Source organism: Nuphar pumila, chromosome 8, assembly GCF_984573655.1.
Source record: "Nuphar pumila chromosome 8, dmNupPumi1.hap1.1, whole genome shotgun sequence".
NCBI lineage: Eukaryota > Viridiplantae > Streptophyta > Magnoliopsida > Nymphaeales > Nymphaeaceae > Nuphar > Nuphar pumila.
The window spans coordinates 19,082,878-19,099,477 of record NC_143256.1 but is presented as its reverse complement, the minus strand read 5'-3'; the positions used below and the strand labels follow the sequence as shown (position 1 = coordinate 19,099,477).

Genomic DNA, 16,600 nt, shown 5'->3' with positions numbered 1-16,600 from the left:
GACAAATATTGAGATTAGGGGTGGCAAAACCTGACACGACCTCCCAACCCGACCCGCCAACCCGCCTTTTAGGCGGGTTCAGGTTGGGCTTAAACTAACCCGTTTAATAAACGGGTCGACCCGCCTTGATAGAAATCATGGGTTCCTTTCTTCATCTACAAGCAACAGCACAACATGGGGAGAGAGAACGTGGCTGCAGCAAAAATCCCTAATCAGGGTATTCATTTTTGCTTCTCTGATTAAATACACACAAATACAATAGCTAGGGTATGCCCATTACATGTTATGATAAAATTACAGCATGCCATTAATGAAACATTAATGAGCATGTGTTTAAAATGAAAGGAATTGGGTCTGGATTCTGAGTTCCAGACCTTATACTAAATGACAGTATCTTTTCACCCCCCCTCCAGTTGTACATGGTTTTGGACCATGAACATCCAAAATCTGTCCTTGATAAGTCCTTTTGTAAACAAGTCAACAACTTGATCAGCAGTCCGCACGTATTCTGGTTCAATTTCCTTCTCTTCAACCTTTTGTCTTACAAAATGTTGATCAATTTCAATATGTTTGGCACGACTGTGGTAGATAGGATTGAATGACATGTTGATAGCACTTTGATTGTCACACAAGAGAATACTTTTAGAAATCGATTCTCTTCTGTCAACAGGTGTCTGATCCATGTTACTTCGGCTGTAGTAGCTGACATTGATCTATATTCATCTTCTGTGCTCGACCTGGCTATGGCTTTTTGTTTTCTACTGCTCCAGGAGACAAGATTTAGCCCAATGAAAACGCAGTATCCTGAGACAGACCTACGTTCATCTGGATCTCCTGCCCAATCTACATCTGTGTAAGTAAGGAGTTCATGCATGTGATGACCAGGCATACTCTTTCTGTACAGAAGACCATCTCCAATAGTACCCTTCAAATATCGAAGAATGCGTTTAACGGTTTTCATATGCCCAATATGTGGTTCATGCATGAACTGAGATACCTGATTGACAGAATAGACAATGTCAGGCCGAGTGAAGGTAAGATATTGAAGCATTCCTACTATCCTGCGATATCCTGTAGGATCCTCGTACAAATCTCCATCTTAGCAACTGAGTTTCTGATGAAGTACATTGGGTGTGCTGAGGGGCTTACAATCTGTCATACCTGCCTTGCTAAGAACATCAATGGTATACTTATGCTGAGTAAGCGTCATGCCTTAAGGAGTCCTGTCAACTTCTACTCCAAGAAAGTATCGCAGTTTACCAAGATCCTTCATCTTGAATTTATGATTCAAAAGTTCTTTAACCTGTTCAATATGTTCATTAGAGTTACCTGTAATGATAATGTCATCAACATATATCAATAACAGGGTAATTATATCTTTGCATTTAAATATGAAAAGAGAATGGTCAAGAAGAGACCGACTAAACCCATATTTTTCTACTTCAAGAGCGAAACTGTCAAACCAAGATCGAGATGCCTGCTTTAGACCATATATAGCTATCTTTAACCTGCACACGTATTCTTTAGAGTTCCCTTTTGTATACCCAGTGGGCTGCTCCATGTATACTTCTTCCTTCGGAGTTCCATGTAGAAACGCATTCTTCACATCCAATTGGTTGAGAGTCCACTGGTGCTCAACAGCCAATGATACTATGATGCGGATAGTTCCCATTTTCACAACTAGAATAAAGGTCTCATCATAGTCTTGTCCTTGCTCCTTAGTGAATCCTTTGGCAACCAGCCTTGCCTTATATCGCTCGATAGCACCATCTAGCTTATACTTTATCTTATAGACCCATTTTGACCCAACCACATTCCGATTATGTGGTCTGGGAACAATATCCCAAGTGCCAGACTCATGAAGAGCCGCCATTTTGTTGTTCATAGCTTCAATTCATCTCTTAGAATTTATTGCTTGATAAAATGTTGTCGGTTGATCTTCCTTGCCCAAAGAGGTTAAGAAAAGTTGAAAATCCATCGTGAAGTTCTCATAACTGACCCACCTATCAATAGGATGCCGAGGTCGGGTAGACCTTCTGTGAGCAAGTGATTGAGTGGAAACATAAGGAGAATTATGCTCCTGATTAAAGCTGGGAGGTATCTCCTTCTCACGTCGAGAGTAACCAATGCCTTTATACCTTTCGGGGGCCAATAGTGATTCAGACATTACACTTTCTTGAGTTCTTTGCGCAACAGTAGATACGTTTCCCTAGTCTCTTTGATTACATTAAGAAGAACATACATTATCAATACTAGAAAAGAGATCTGAGTTCAACCAAGGGTGATAAACTTCAATTTCAGGAGGAGTGCTAGCATTATGACCAAAATTTGATTCGTCAAACACAACATTTCTGGATATTTTTATGCGCTTGCTCACGGGATCATAGCATTTGTAGCCTTTGTAATCATCAGCATACCCCACAAATCTGCACTTTAAGGCCTTATCCTGAAACTTGTGCCGCATTGAACTGTCAACATGAACATAACATACACCCGAATACACGCAAATCGTGATAATTTGGATGCACACCATGCAAAGAGAAATAGGGTGATTTGTTCTCTAAGATGTTCATAGGCAATCAATTTATGACATAGACAGTTGTGTGAAAAGCCTCTGCCCAGAAGGTAACTGGAAGGTTACTATCATGCATCATGCTCATTGCACTCTTGACAATATGACAATGCTTCCGTTGAGTAATCCCATTCTGTTGAGGTGTGTGAGGGCAAGACACATATCTACTTATTCCATTTGTTTGGAGGAAATTTATGAAGTCATTTGAAGAGAATTCACCCCCTCCATCACATTGGAAACAAATAATATTCTGAGAGAATTGGTTTTGAACAAAAGAATGAAAATTCTGAAATAACTTGAAGGTTTTAGATTTACTTTTCATAAAGAAGATCCATGTATATCGAGAATAACTGTCAACAAATATGAGATAATATCTAGTGCCATACATGGAAGGAACTGGAGCCGGGCCCCAAACATCAGAACATATAATTTCAAATGGTATTGAAGCTCTTTTATTAATGGAATGAAAAGGAAGAACATGACTCTTACACTGAAGACAACTAGAACACTTTTTATTATCGACACTTAAGTCTAGACTTGACTTGGGAATAAGACTACTTGAAACAAGCTTATCAATAAAGCGACTACTACAATGACCCAGACGACCATGCCAAAGATTCGACTCAATACATTCAGAAAGATTAAAAACACTCTCAGTAGAAACTGAAGATGATGATGTGAGCTTCAAGATGGAATCAACAGGTTGAACACGAGAGGAAGGATTCTCTTGGAACACGTACATATTTCCTTGACGTTTTCCTTCAGTGAATGTTTCTCTCGTTTGAAGGTCCTTAACACAAACAGAAAAAGGAGTAAACTCAACTGAAGCATTAATGCCATCTACAAGTTTAGAGACAGAAACAATATTTTTCTTGATATTAGGAGCATGAATGACATTTGAAAGTGCAAGAGAATAGTTGGACATGGGGATTACAAAATTTTCAATGTGCGAAATATGGTGGTGAGACCCATCTCCAGTGACTATACTATTTCTACCAACATAAGAAACAAGATTTAGGAGCTTACCAGCATCACCAGTGACATGAGTGGCTGCACCCGAATCAACATACCAAGTACCTTGATTATTCTGTTTGATATTCAATTCAGCCAAGGCAAATAATAGTAACTCTTTGACTTCTCCACTATTTTTCAATGTATCTGTTCCCTTTCTTGTCTCCAATTGCTTTCCTCTATTTTGCGGGTTAAACCAGCAATTTGCCTTTATGTGTCCCTTTTTGTTCCAGAGAAAGCAGGTAGGTATTGTCCTTTGCCTTTGCCCATTGGGAGGAACATTGGGTGTAGGTAGTATTCCACGACTTCCTTGTCCATTCCTTTCTTGACCCCATTTGTCTCGAAAATCATACCTACCACGTCCTCGCCCATAGGCAACTCCTGTGGCAAGAACATTGTGTGCTCCAACATGAGCATGAGTATCTTCAGAAAATCCTTTCAACGTCATCTCATACTGTAAAAGCTTGACACGAAGATCTTCAAATGTAGGTAAATCTGGCAAACACAATAAGGAAGTAACCATCATATGATAGTCCGACCCCAGCCTACTCAAAGTTTGTCGCATCATATCTTTGTCACTAACAGGGCATCCCACAATGGCCAATTGATCTGTAATAGTCTTCATTTTGTTCAAATACTCCATAATAGTCATGGAGTCCTTTCTTAGCATTTGAAACTCTTTCTTTAAAAATAATACTCTGGCTTGAGAAACTTGAGAATATGTCTGAACCAGTCGATGCCATAATTGCATTGTTGAGCATGAAATGAAATGGGGATCTTCGAAACACGAGCTTAGATTAACAAGGGCAAGTGTCAAGAATGACACTAAAGCATAACCCTTAAAAAGGGTATAACCGGAAACAAAATAAAAACAAAAATGTATTATTTATTGATATGAAAAACCAATTGCTTAAGAAGCATTGGAATGAAATACAAGAGGGGCTGCACCCCTTTATATACACAGTTGAAAGAGGACTCAATAGAGCTGTTGGACACAGTCCAACAGCTCTATTTAGAGCTGTTGGAATGTGTCAGTCCAACAACTCTATTAAGAGCTGTTGGAATGTGTCAGTCCAACAGCTCTATTGCTAGTCAAGTCTGGACAGGACTTGACTAGCAACAATCATTCTAGTTCAAACTGAACTAGATGACATAAAGACAAAAAATAAAAATAAAGGAAAAAAAATACAGAAAAGAAAGAAATGAAAAATGTATTTATATATATATATAATAATAATATAATATTATTATATATACATATGTGTACAGTTTTACATTTTAACATTCCCCCTCAAACTTACGGTACAATGAGCGAAAGTTTGTCTAAGAGAAAGTGAAATCGGGGAGCAGCGAGAGGCTTTGTAAAGAAGTCTGCTAACTGATATTCTGAAGTGACATATGGCAGATCAATTATCCCGTGTAGATATTCCTCTCTGACGTAGTGACAATCCATTTCGATGTGTTTGGTGCGTTCGTGGAATGTTATGTTACTGGCAATGTAGATCGCACTTTTGTTGTCACAACTCATTTGTGAAGCCTTTGTTGCTTCAACTCCCATGTCAGCAAGCAGTCGTCGGAGCCAAACTACTTCCATGGTCGTGGTTGCCATGGCTCTGTATTCAGCTTCGGTGGATGAGAGAAATACCTTCTGCTGCTTTTTACACCTCCACGAGATCAATGATTCTCCTAAAAAGACACAAAAGCCAGTGGTTGAGTGTCTGTTATTGGGATCACCTCCCCAATCAGCATCAGTATATGCAATTAAATCAAGAGAAGAGGAGGAAGATAAGAAAAGTCCTTGTGAAAGAGAGGACTTAATGTATATGATAATACGCATGACTGCTCCCATATGAACAGAAGTAGGAGCATGTTGAAATTGACTTGCTGTATGAACAACATGTGCTATATCTGGTCTGGTAATGGATAGATAGGAAAGTGCCCCGACAAGCTGTCTATAAGGAGTAGGGTCTGCAAGAAGTTCTCCATCATCAATCTTCATTTTAACATTAACAACTTCTGGAGTGTCAACTTTCTTATCATCAGTAATACCAGACCTGAAAACAATATCAAAAGCAAATTTAGTCTGAGATAATAAATATCCTCTAGGAGAATAAGCAACTTCAATGCCTAAAAAGTATCTCAACAAGCCCAAATCAGTCATTTCAAAATGAGATTTAAGAAGTGTTTTGATTGTTTCAACTCCCTGTTTATCGCTTCCGGTGATGATCATATCATCCACATAGAGAAGAAGCACAATGATCCCTGCATCAGAATTCTTAATAAACAAAGCAGTGTCAGTTAAACAGAATTGAAAACCAATATCAATCATAACACGACTAAACCTATCATACCAAGCTTTTGGTGCTTGTTTAAGTCCGTAAAGAGTTTTTTCTAAGCGAAGGACTTTACCCTTAGGAATACTTAGACCAGGAGGGGGTTCCATGTATACTTCTTCAACTAGCTTTCCATTTAAAAAAACATTTTTGACATCCTTTTGAAAAATAGACCATTTTTTGATAGAAGCTAAGGCAATTAAGGTTCGGACAGTAGTCATACGAGCCATCGGAGCAAAGGTTTCTTCATAATCAATCCCATATTCTTGGGCATAACCTTTGGCTACTAAACGGGCTTTATATCTTTCAAGAGTACCATCACTCTTGGTTTTAATTTTATAAACCCATCGACATCCTATAGTTTTCTTCCCTGAAGGAAGATCTTGAATATTCCATGTAGAAGCCTTTTCAAGTGCATCTAATTCAGCTTTCATGGCTTCTATCCATTTGATATCATTTTTTGCTTGAAAATATGTGGATGGTTCTTCATATGAGTGAATTAATGCAATAACTGCCCTATATGTGGGTGAGAAAGACTCGTATGATACAAACCAGTGGCGTAGCTAGGATTGACGTGGGGGATGGGCAAACAGGGGTGTAGCAAAAAAAAATGGCGTGATAGTCGGGGGCAGCGCCCCCGAAAAAAAAAATTGAGATAAAATAAAAAATGGCTACAATTATTAATAAAAATCTATTTTATATGGACAATTCAAACTATTTGCTGCAGTCAGGGCTGAGCTGGGCTAGGACTGGGCTTTTAAAAAAAAAAATATTTAACTGTTTCGAGAGGCAGGACTGGGCTACAGCCCATTCCTGCCCCCTCCCCCCCCCCGCAGCTCCGCCTCTGACCACCAAGATTGGCCGTAGAACCCCGAAAAAGCTTTAAGCTAAAAAATGAATACATTTTTTATGACACCGATGATGACCAACATGCACCATATGCAGAATTCAAGCAAAAAGAGTATAAAAATGCCTGTTAGACAAAAAATACAGACGCCCAATTATTAAAATCTGTCAATGGCCACAGTTACTCACTACAAGAATCCTAGACAATCGAGAACAAGCAATTCACTCACCAACTATCTGGTAGATAAAGATACGCTATCCGTTGCCTTCGTTACATTGATAGACATCCATACCTTGTTTTAGCAGCAGGCACAAAAGGAGAGTCCTATGCACGCACGATGACCAAGAAAGGATAGCAAGATTGACTCTTCCAATGAGGTTGCGCCCAAAAAGGAGGAAAGAAACTAGACCCACGTTCAGTTGTGCCCCAAAAAGAAAGGATCAAGAACCAAATTGAAGGATTGGCCTGTATTGCTCCTGTAGAATGGATAATTGGATACTGTATCACCAGAGCCACTGAACATGAACAAAACCCACCCTCAAATTTAGGAGATAAGAGGGTCTTCTTCAAACTGCTAGCGATGGTTGCCGGAGATTGGCAAAGGTCCGACTGACTGCGACACCGGTGCCTCGCGTCGCCGGAGATTGCAGCCGAGAGGGAGAAGCTCGGAGGGGGGCACCGCCACCGCGGGTTCACCGAAGGGAGGCCGGCGGCACTGCAGAGCACAAGGGTTGCCGGCGAATGGGGTTGCCGTCTTGCCTGTGACTGAAGGGGAATGCTGGAACGGAGGGGCAGAGCTTTAGAAAACTGGCTAGGGTTTTACCCCTCGCCTCTTTTGGCAGGCTCTAGACTCATCGAGAGCCCGGGTCTCGGTCGACTCGGTTTCACGAGTCCCGATTCGACCCGGTTTTCCGAGTCATGAGTCGACTCGGTTTCAAATTTTAGGGTGGGCGGCCGCCCACCCATGCCCACCCCTGGCTCCGCCACTGATATAAACTTTCCTGGAGGCCACGAGATTCGGGATGATTGTCTAGTTGGAATGTTAGAATATTTTTCAAGTGCACATGGAGGATTAGACTCTTGTCGCCTGGAATATTGAATACTAGTATCTCTATGAACTTCTTCATTTTCAACATTAAGATCAATAATTCTTTGATCATCATCAAAGTTACAATCAAGGTCATATTCATCAGATGTTGATATTAGATCTAGCAAAAAGGAGTACTCAGTGACGTCTTTTAATTTTCTAAAATCAAAGAAGCTCTCCTTTTCAAGAAAGGAAACATTTCTAGACACATATAGTTTATTATTTTTGAAGTCAAAACATCTATAACCTTTCTGGTTTCAGCATATCCTAAAAAGGCACAGGGAATCACACGAGGAGAAAGTTTATCATTTTTGTCAGTAAATATGAAACATTTGCACAGTTTTACATTTTAACAGAGCAGTCATCTGGAATTGCCACAAGCACTTCTTGTGACAATGTAGAAGTGATATAGGCAACCAACGCCTGATCTCACTTCATCCAGGATACATACTCAGGATTTCTTACATAGGTAATAGAAAGATCTTTCTCACCATTCTTTTCTTCTTGTGGTATGAATTCTGGAGGAACAGGAACAGAACCATCCAGATGTCCAGAAAGGTCCTGACTTCTTATGAATGGTATGATTTGTTGCTTCCAAGTTAGGAAATTGGAATTGTTCAGTTTCTCAGACACGAGTTGGCTGAGAAAGTTTGAGGAAAGACCAGACTGAGAATGAGGGAATGAGTCCATATTCTTTTGAAGCCAAAAACAAGAAGGAATAAGATCCAACCAAGAGAAGGAATAAAAAATAAGAAATGGCCTTACGACAAAGACCCAACCACAATTGAATTCTAGTATAATTCAGAACATAAATTTTAGTATCAGAGAAGTCTAAAGACCAGACTAGTTTTTTTTTTTTAACTGATGAACACGAGGCAGAAAAACAGGACTGCACAGTAAAGAATCTGTTCTGAATAAAATTCAATCAGTAATAGGTACGTTATTTTGAAAATAATGTGTTTTCCTTTTAGAATAATGAGAAAACAGGCAAAACAGAGATGAAAATGAATTCGAAGATGAAATTATTTTAATCAAGATAGATCTGGGCGTGCAGATCACAATCTGATCTGACGTCAATATGCAAATGAGTTTGGAGTGATCCTTTTCAACTCTTGTAATCACACATAGATCAAAAAAATTGATCTTGCTTGATTATTTTGCTTATGGATGGGTAAGATCACGTGCAGCAATGTGAAAGAAGTAGTAGATATGACAGAAGAACAACAGGGAATGAAAGAAGGAGGAAATATGCCAACGTGACCAAATTTCAGTTTTGGATTTTGGAAATAAGAGAAACACGTTGGCTTAAATAAAAAAGGGGAATCAAAAGAGGTACTTGAAGAAGACAATAAGCAGATTAATGATGTATTTCAAAAGAGCAAAAAGAAAGAGGAGAGTACGAAGAAGAGATTTCAGTCCGGACTGCAGATTTAAATACAAGAGAAATCGATAGGAAAAATGAGAAAACAGGTACCTTAGAAGGAGACAAATCAGTCATAGAAGGAACCGATCTTCAATATTGAACCTGCTGCTCTGATACCATGATAGAAATCATGGGTTCCTTTCTTCGTCTACAAGCAACAACACAGCATGGGGAGAGAGAACGAGGCTGCAGCAAAAATCCCTAATCAGGGTATTCATTTTTGCTTCTCTGATTAAATACACACAGATACAATAGCTAGGGTACGAAAATACCCATTACATGTTATGATAAAATTATAGCATGTCATTAAGGAAACATTAATGAGCATGTGTTTAAAATGAATTGGGTCTGGATCCTGAGATCCAGACTTTATACTAAATGACAGTATCTTTTCACGCCTAACCCGTTTATTAAACGGGTCGGGTTCGTGTTAGGGGTATGCCAACCCAGCTGACCCGTTTAATAAACGGGTTAGGCGGGCGGGTCAACCTGCTAACCTGCCAATCCGTTTACCCGACCCAACCCGTTTATAAACGGGTTGGCGGGTCGTGTCGGGTTACCCGTTTAATAAACGGGTCGGGTTCGTGTTTGCCACAGCCGACCCGTTTAATAAACGGGTCGGGTTGAGGTATGCTGACCAGCCAACCCGCCGGGTCGACCTGCCAACCCGACCCGATTGCCACCCCTAATTGAGATAGGCAACAATGCTCCATCTTGAGGTGTTGCAAAGATATCTATCGAATTGATTTATGAAGTCAAGCCTTGAACTCTCTTGGAGAATTTGCAATTCTGTTCAGAAAATTTGAAGTGCTAAACATCTTGAATGCAACTCTTTCTTATTAAAGTGGCAAGTCACCAATATATGGTTGCTTCTTTTCATAGATATTATTTATCACCATAAAGCTTCCTAGAAGTTTCACCTGAATCTCTGCCTTTTGTAATATTGCTTTTACATGAATTCTTTTCAAATGGCCCAAAAGACATGGCTTTATAATTTGGCTTCAACATTTAAGCTTATGATCATTTGTCTCTTTTCTATTCAATGGTACGGAATTCACTCTCAAAGAAAATAAAACCAGAGGCGGTTCTTTTATGCACATACATGCAGGTCATCTATTTTGTACTTCAAAGGAATTGGCATAGAAGATTCCTTTTTGATGAGTAGCCTTCAATTTTTTGAATATTCATGGCCCATCTCAGTATCATTTCATTGTGCATGAATTGATTAATCAGGCTAATCGGATAACAGATATGTTAGTTAATTCACAAGGCTCCAAACTGACTAATAACAGTATCTTCCAACATATTCTCTCTAAAAGATAAATATACTCTTTGTTGTTCTTGTAACTTCAATCTCTAAGAGGTACGTAAATGAGACCAATTTCTTGATGTCAAATTCTTGAATTAGAAACTTAAATAGCCTTTGAAATTCTATATAATATTCCATTGAAATAGTTTGACCAAAATATGCAAGTAATATCATTTTCAATACTCCTTGAGAAGAAATAAAAAATGAATTGAGATTTGTTCACGCCCATGCTTGAAATGAGCAGTACTACATCTTTTAAGCAAGTAATTCAACTTTATGTTCATGTGGTGAAGACGAAGAATAGAGAAGAGATAACAGGAGGTACCACAGGGCTGTAAAGTGCCTCATATGGTGGGTGATGTCGCAGTCAACTCTCTTGTATGTTATGTCTAACTTTAGGTTAACCTAATTACACATATACCTTTTGAAAGGTACACCTTGCCATGTAATGATATAATATGACGAGCAGTGCTTCATTGGCCTAATCATAGCACTATGGATATTGTTTTGTTCTGACATTGTTACCGTGCCAGTTGTAATTTTGACATATAAAATGTCATGAGCGGAAATTCTCTTGATCCAATGTTCACAGCATAAGGAATTGATTTGTATGTGACAGTTGACACTATTTGTTATTCATTATGTAAGTTGTACAAGTGGAATTTGATTTTCGCACGTGCATGGTATAGTCAACCTCTCTCACGCTCTCTATAAACAGGCAACTAACTACAATTTGTATTCATACATGTGCATATATGTATTGGATAAACTGGGAGCTATGTCACATAGGTACGGGTGCAGATGCGGGGGCGGCGATGCGGCATTTTAAAAGAACTTGGGTGTGGGGGTGCGGGAGGGTATATATATATATTTTAACACCACCCCTTTACCCTTTCTCGCGGTACCCCATTCTCAAGCCCCATCCCTCTTTACCCCTTCTCGAGGTACCCCCTTATTTTTTTAATTGGGGGGGGGGGAGGGGGGTGCTCGAGGTAACCTTACCCATTATCGAGCCCTGTCCCTTTTTTTAATGGACAAAGTTAACCAAGTCCATTTTGGACAATGATAACCTTGGGTGCGGGTTGACCGAATTGGGTGCCACACCCGCGTCGCGTCGACGTGGGTGCAGAGGCCTCTTTGGTGAGTCCCTGTGACATAGACTGGGAGCATGTCTGTGCTCGCTAGTATGTCTAATGGCAATAACATGTGAAAGATTTCCAAAGGCTATTCGGTTGGAGATTTTCTCCTCGTTTTTAAGTTATATTGTCCTAGTCCAATTTGATGATTTTATCAGGTGTTCTCCAAATATTTGGTCCTCTTCTTTGATGTTCGGATAGTAAATATCAGGGATAGTCCATATATTCTTGTCTGGAAAGCTTTCCAGCCAATTATAAAAGTTCAATACACGGTAGTATTGCTCACCAAGTCTGATGAATAGCATATTCCTTTAATAAGGAACAATTTCTTAATCTACCTGCCAAATTCCAATTGATGATATCCTGCTGTGGGGCTTATATTTTGCTGACTGTACAACAACTGTAGCTATGTACAATATGTTCAACTTGCTTTTGCTACAAGAGATGATCCTTTTCCCAAAATTTTACAGGTAAGGAGAATTCCGCTGCATGCTGATCAGTGTGGTGATGAAGAACAAATTGATATTGGTGCACAACCAAAGGACTTAAATATTGCACTTGATAAGCCCGAGCTGGCATTGCTTTCAACTGATTCAGGAGTAATCATGCTTCGTGGATCCAAAGTGTTGTCAACTCTGAATCTTGGGTTTGCTGTGACGGCATCTACAATTTCACCTGATGGAAGTGAGGCCATTGTTGGTGGCCAAGATGGGAAACTCCACGTCTATTCTGTCAATGGGGACACTCTCACTGAAGAGTCAGTCCTTGAGAAGCATCGTGGTGCTATTAACGTCATTCGTTTCTCCCCAGATGCCTCTATGTTTATTTCTGGTGATCTCAATCGAGAAGCTGTTGTATGGGACCATGTCACTCGAGAGGTACCATCTCTCTCTCTCTCTCTATATATATATATATATATATGTGTGTGTGTGTGTGTGTGTATCAATCCTTGAACACAAGCACACACACATAACAAAAAGAAAACAAGAATTGGTGTATGTACAGAGTCTACAGACAGTATGCGAGGGAGATGCACATTATAACACTTTGCAAACCATGTAAATCCTTTTTTTTTGTCTAAGAGAAATAATTTAAGCCAGGGGATAAGAAATCTTTCAACAAGCTTACAGAATAGATCAAATTAAGATTCTTAACCACCAGTCCTATTCCGACCAATCCAAGCTAAATCCCCATCTGGCCATTTTATTGGCACAATCCAAAGCTTGTTTGAACAACCACTGAAATGCTGGATAAAACCAAAACAAATGCTCAATTGTTTCGTTCTCATCGAAACAGAAGTAGCAAGTACTTGCAAGCTGGAAACTTTTGTCTTTCAATTTGCACTGGTTATTAACCTTATCAAGTGCTAAGAGCCACACAAATATCTTGGCTGTAGGAGGGATGGAAACCCTGGACGGTGTCATTTGGAAAGTGGTCTACATCTTTACAGCCAAAAGCATGGCTAAATGAAGCTATAGAGAACATAACACATCCGTCACATTTCCATATAAGGAATTCTCGCTGTCAGAAATTTTCCATGGGCCTAAAAATCCAATAGCCATAACCAAAACCAATCTTCTACCTCTTGCTCCTTGAAATTCCTTCTGAATTCAGTGAACTAACTAGCTCTTCCTTTCCAACATTCACTTACAAGTATGCTGTTATCTCTGTTTATGTGAAAAAACGGTGGATATCTTTCAGCAAGAGTTACATCCCTGGACCATAAGTCAGTCTGGAACCTCAGCTTGACCCCTTTGCAAGCTTGATTTGAACCATAAACTTAATTACCAATTCAATCACCCCCCTTTGCAAGGTCGTACTCCCTTGAAGATTTGATTATTTGGTTCCAGCCAACCACACCACCAGCTGAGATAGAGCTACCATTTCCACGTACCAATCCATTTATCCCCTTCACCCAAGCCTATGGGACCAAAAAACAAGTTAGATTCCAGATTTGTTCAAAGCTAACAGTCAGATCTGCCTATGATTCCAGTAAGTGTTTTAAAATTTAACATTCAAAACAAAGAAATCTTCTGAAAAATATTAAATCCATAGAGAAGAAAGAGGTTAGAAGATTAGAGGAAAAAGCATGAAGATGAGATTAATAGATCACTTCGTCATGGCTGCTCTAATTCTGTGTCAATTTTTGTCATTTCAATTTGACTCAATGAAATAGGAAAGAGAAAATAAATATTCCAACTACAACAGGTCGATGTCCCAACTCATTAATCACATGGGATGATCTCTCATAATAGATTAATCCTCACTAGGATTGAGTTAATTTTTTTTTATTAGTCAAGCTAGGTTTGCCTGAATATGGCCCGGTTGAGATAGTGTGACTCCAACTGGTACTACAAATCAATTACCCGAGCCATTGATGACAATGATACAATACTAATGCATGTTACGTAAAGCAAAAATAAAAACACATATTGAAGAAATGCCACGTATCCTTACATCTTGTCCTTAAGAGTTAATTAAACAAAAAGATGAGCATTGTCAGGGATAGAATGGGCATGTTACAAGCTGTCTGAAATTACAGAACACAAAAAATTTGACATGAAGCAAGTTGAAGGAACTGGGAAAAGGAGGAGCCCAGTAAAGATTGGAGATCAGCAATAAGCAGGAATATTACTATTGGGGACCATAAGTTTAGCTTTAAGCAACAATGGGATTACAAAGCAAATTATGGTGCATAAGACAAATACCAGTTTTGATAATAATGGTGTACTTTGCTATTAATTGCATGTTCTGGATTTTCATGAGAAGGTGACAAAGCAATCAAGACCTAGAATGAATTGATTCGGCGCAATATCCCTGTTATGAAAAATGTAGTAGACATTCATTCTATTGTATGTCAATGGCATTCTAGATCCAAAAACCTTGAAAATTCTTAAGCACTTATGGCCTTGTGTGCGGTATTATAATTACCCTTGTTTTCCTAGACTACAAAATGCCTATGTCACACGGACTCGGCTAGGGAGGTGCCGCACCCGAGTCGACACGCCCCGACACGGGTGCGGACACGGGTGCGGCTTCGGACTCGGCCCGGACTCGGTCAACACCGAGTCGGACTCGGTCAACGCCGAGTCGGACTCGGTCAACGAGTCCAGGCCGCGTCCGTCCACATTTTGGACTCGGTCAACTTTGACCGAGTCCAAAAATGTCCATTTTTAAGACAAAAAACAAAAAAAAACAATTTTTATATATCTTTTTTTTTAATATATAACCAGACTGTGCAATGCAGTTGCACAGTCACAGACTGTGCAACTGCAACTGCACAGTCATTGCACACAGTCTGTGTGACTGTGCACAGTCTGTGTGACTGTGCACAGTCTGCACAGTCACAGACTGCATTGCACAGACTGTGTGCACAGTCTGTGTGACTGTTTCACAAGTCACAACTTATGTAAAAATATATATAAAACACGATAAAAGGTAACCCAACCATTTGAGATAGCTAAATAAATGCTTTTCCAGTTTAAAAAAATACTAGTTTCACAAGTATTAGAAAAGCTAGCTTAAGAACTACCATAAAGAAATGGGAATGCCAAATTGAAACTTTCGAAAAAATTAAGGTCATAGTTTTGGCTACTTAATTTTAATTGTTTACTAGAATTATATATATATAGCCGAGTCCCCGTGTCCAAAATTTTTGAAATTGCGCCGCACCCGTGTCGCACCCGCACCCGCACCCGCACCCGCACCCGCACCCATGTGACATAGCAAAATGCCATGGTTCAATTTATCAGGCACAATGTAAATCCTATATGGTTTTTTAATTTTCTTTTTGTTTCCTAAATTCTTTTTACACATATTAAAGTAGTGGAAGGCTGTCATGCTTCATCCATGTTTTTTTTTCTTTATTTTTAATAGATTTTGTCACTATATTTAAGTTGTTCATACTTCTAACTTTTTGGTTCCCATTTGCATAGTCCATCTCTCTTTCTTCCTTTCCCTTCCGCATTAATCCTTTTTAGAAATGTAATGTTAATTACCAAGGTTTGATTTTTAACTTCCTGAACATTTGTCTCACTAACCAGTTGACTATCTTCTGCAGGTTAAGCTTAAGAACATGTTGTACCATACTGCTCGTATAAATTGTGTGGCTTGGTCTCCTGATAGCACAATGGTTGCTACGGGATCTCTAGACACAAGCATAATTATATATGAAGTTGATAAGCCAGCTTCAAGTCGTATAACCATAAAGGGTGCTCACTTGGGAGGTGTTTATGGATTAGTTTTCAATGATGATTGCACTGTTGTAAGCTCTGGTGAAGATGCATGCATTCGTGTGTGGAGATTAGTGCAGCAGTAACGGGATCGTAACTGCAATTGATGGTTGATTTGGCTTTGGAAGCAAGTTGTGTGGCCTTACATTTCTTGCTCTGTGCAGTCTTCGTCAAAAGAATTCTCTGTTTTGTTTGTAGGAAAACCCTTTCCAGTTTGTCTTTGATTGAAGACTAGAAGAACATAGCAGAATGGCTCGTGTTTTGATATGATTTTGCTGATGTGAGTTTTTCGCCTTTTTTGGGTTATATTGGGTGTTTTTTTTTTCCTTCTCCTTTTGTCGGTCTGATCAGCCATGCATACACCTAAATATTTTCCATGATCATATTTGTGTATGCAATGTTCATTGCTGGAATTGTGATGAAATAATAGAATGCTTAATCCCTTGGCCTATTCGCACTCTCTTCTTTGTTCAAGCATGGATATTGCTTTCTTTTCGGGGGGGGGGGGATGAAAGAGACACTCTTTCGTAGGAAAGAGAACTTTTACTAAGGGAGGTGAAACAAACATCTCCATGGAAAACATGTGGTGGTGTTTACATAATAAAGGCAAACAAGCATCTTTCCTGTCAAAATGGGTTCACACCACTGTT

At 39.3% G+C, this 16,600-nt stretch overlaps 1 pseudogene; it reads left to right on the top strand.

The window, feature by feature from the left end:
• The window catches only part of LOC149829719 (actin-interacting protein 1-2-like), a 47,200-nt pseudogene extending 30,805 nt beyond the window's left edge, over window positions 1-16,395 (top strand).
• Window positions 16,396-16,600: the final 205 nt, after the last annotated feature.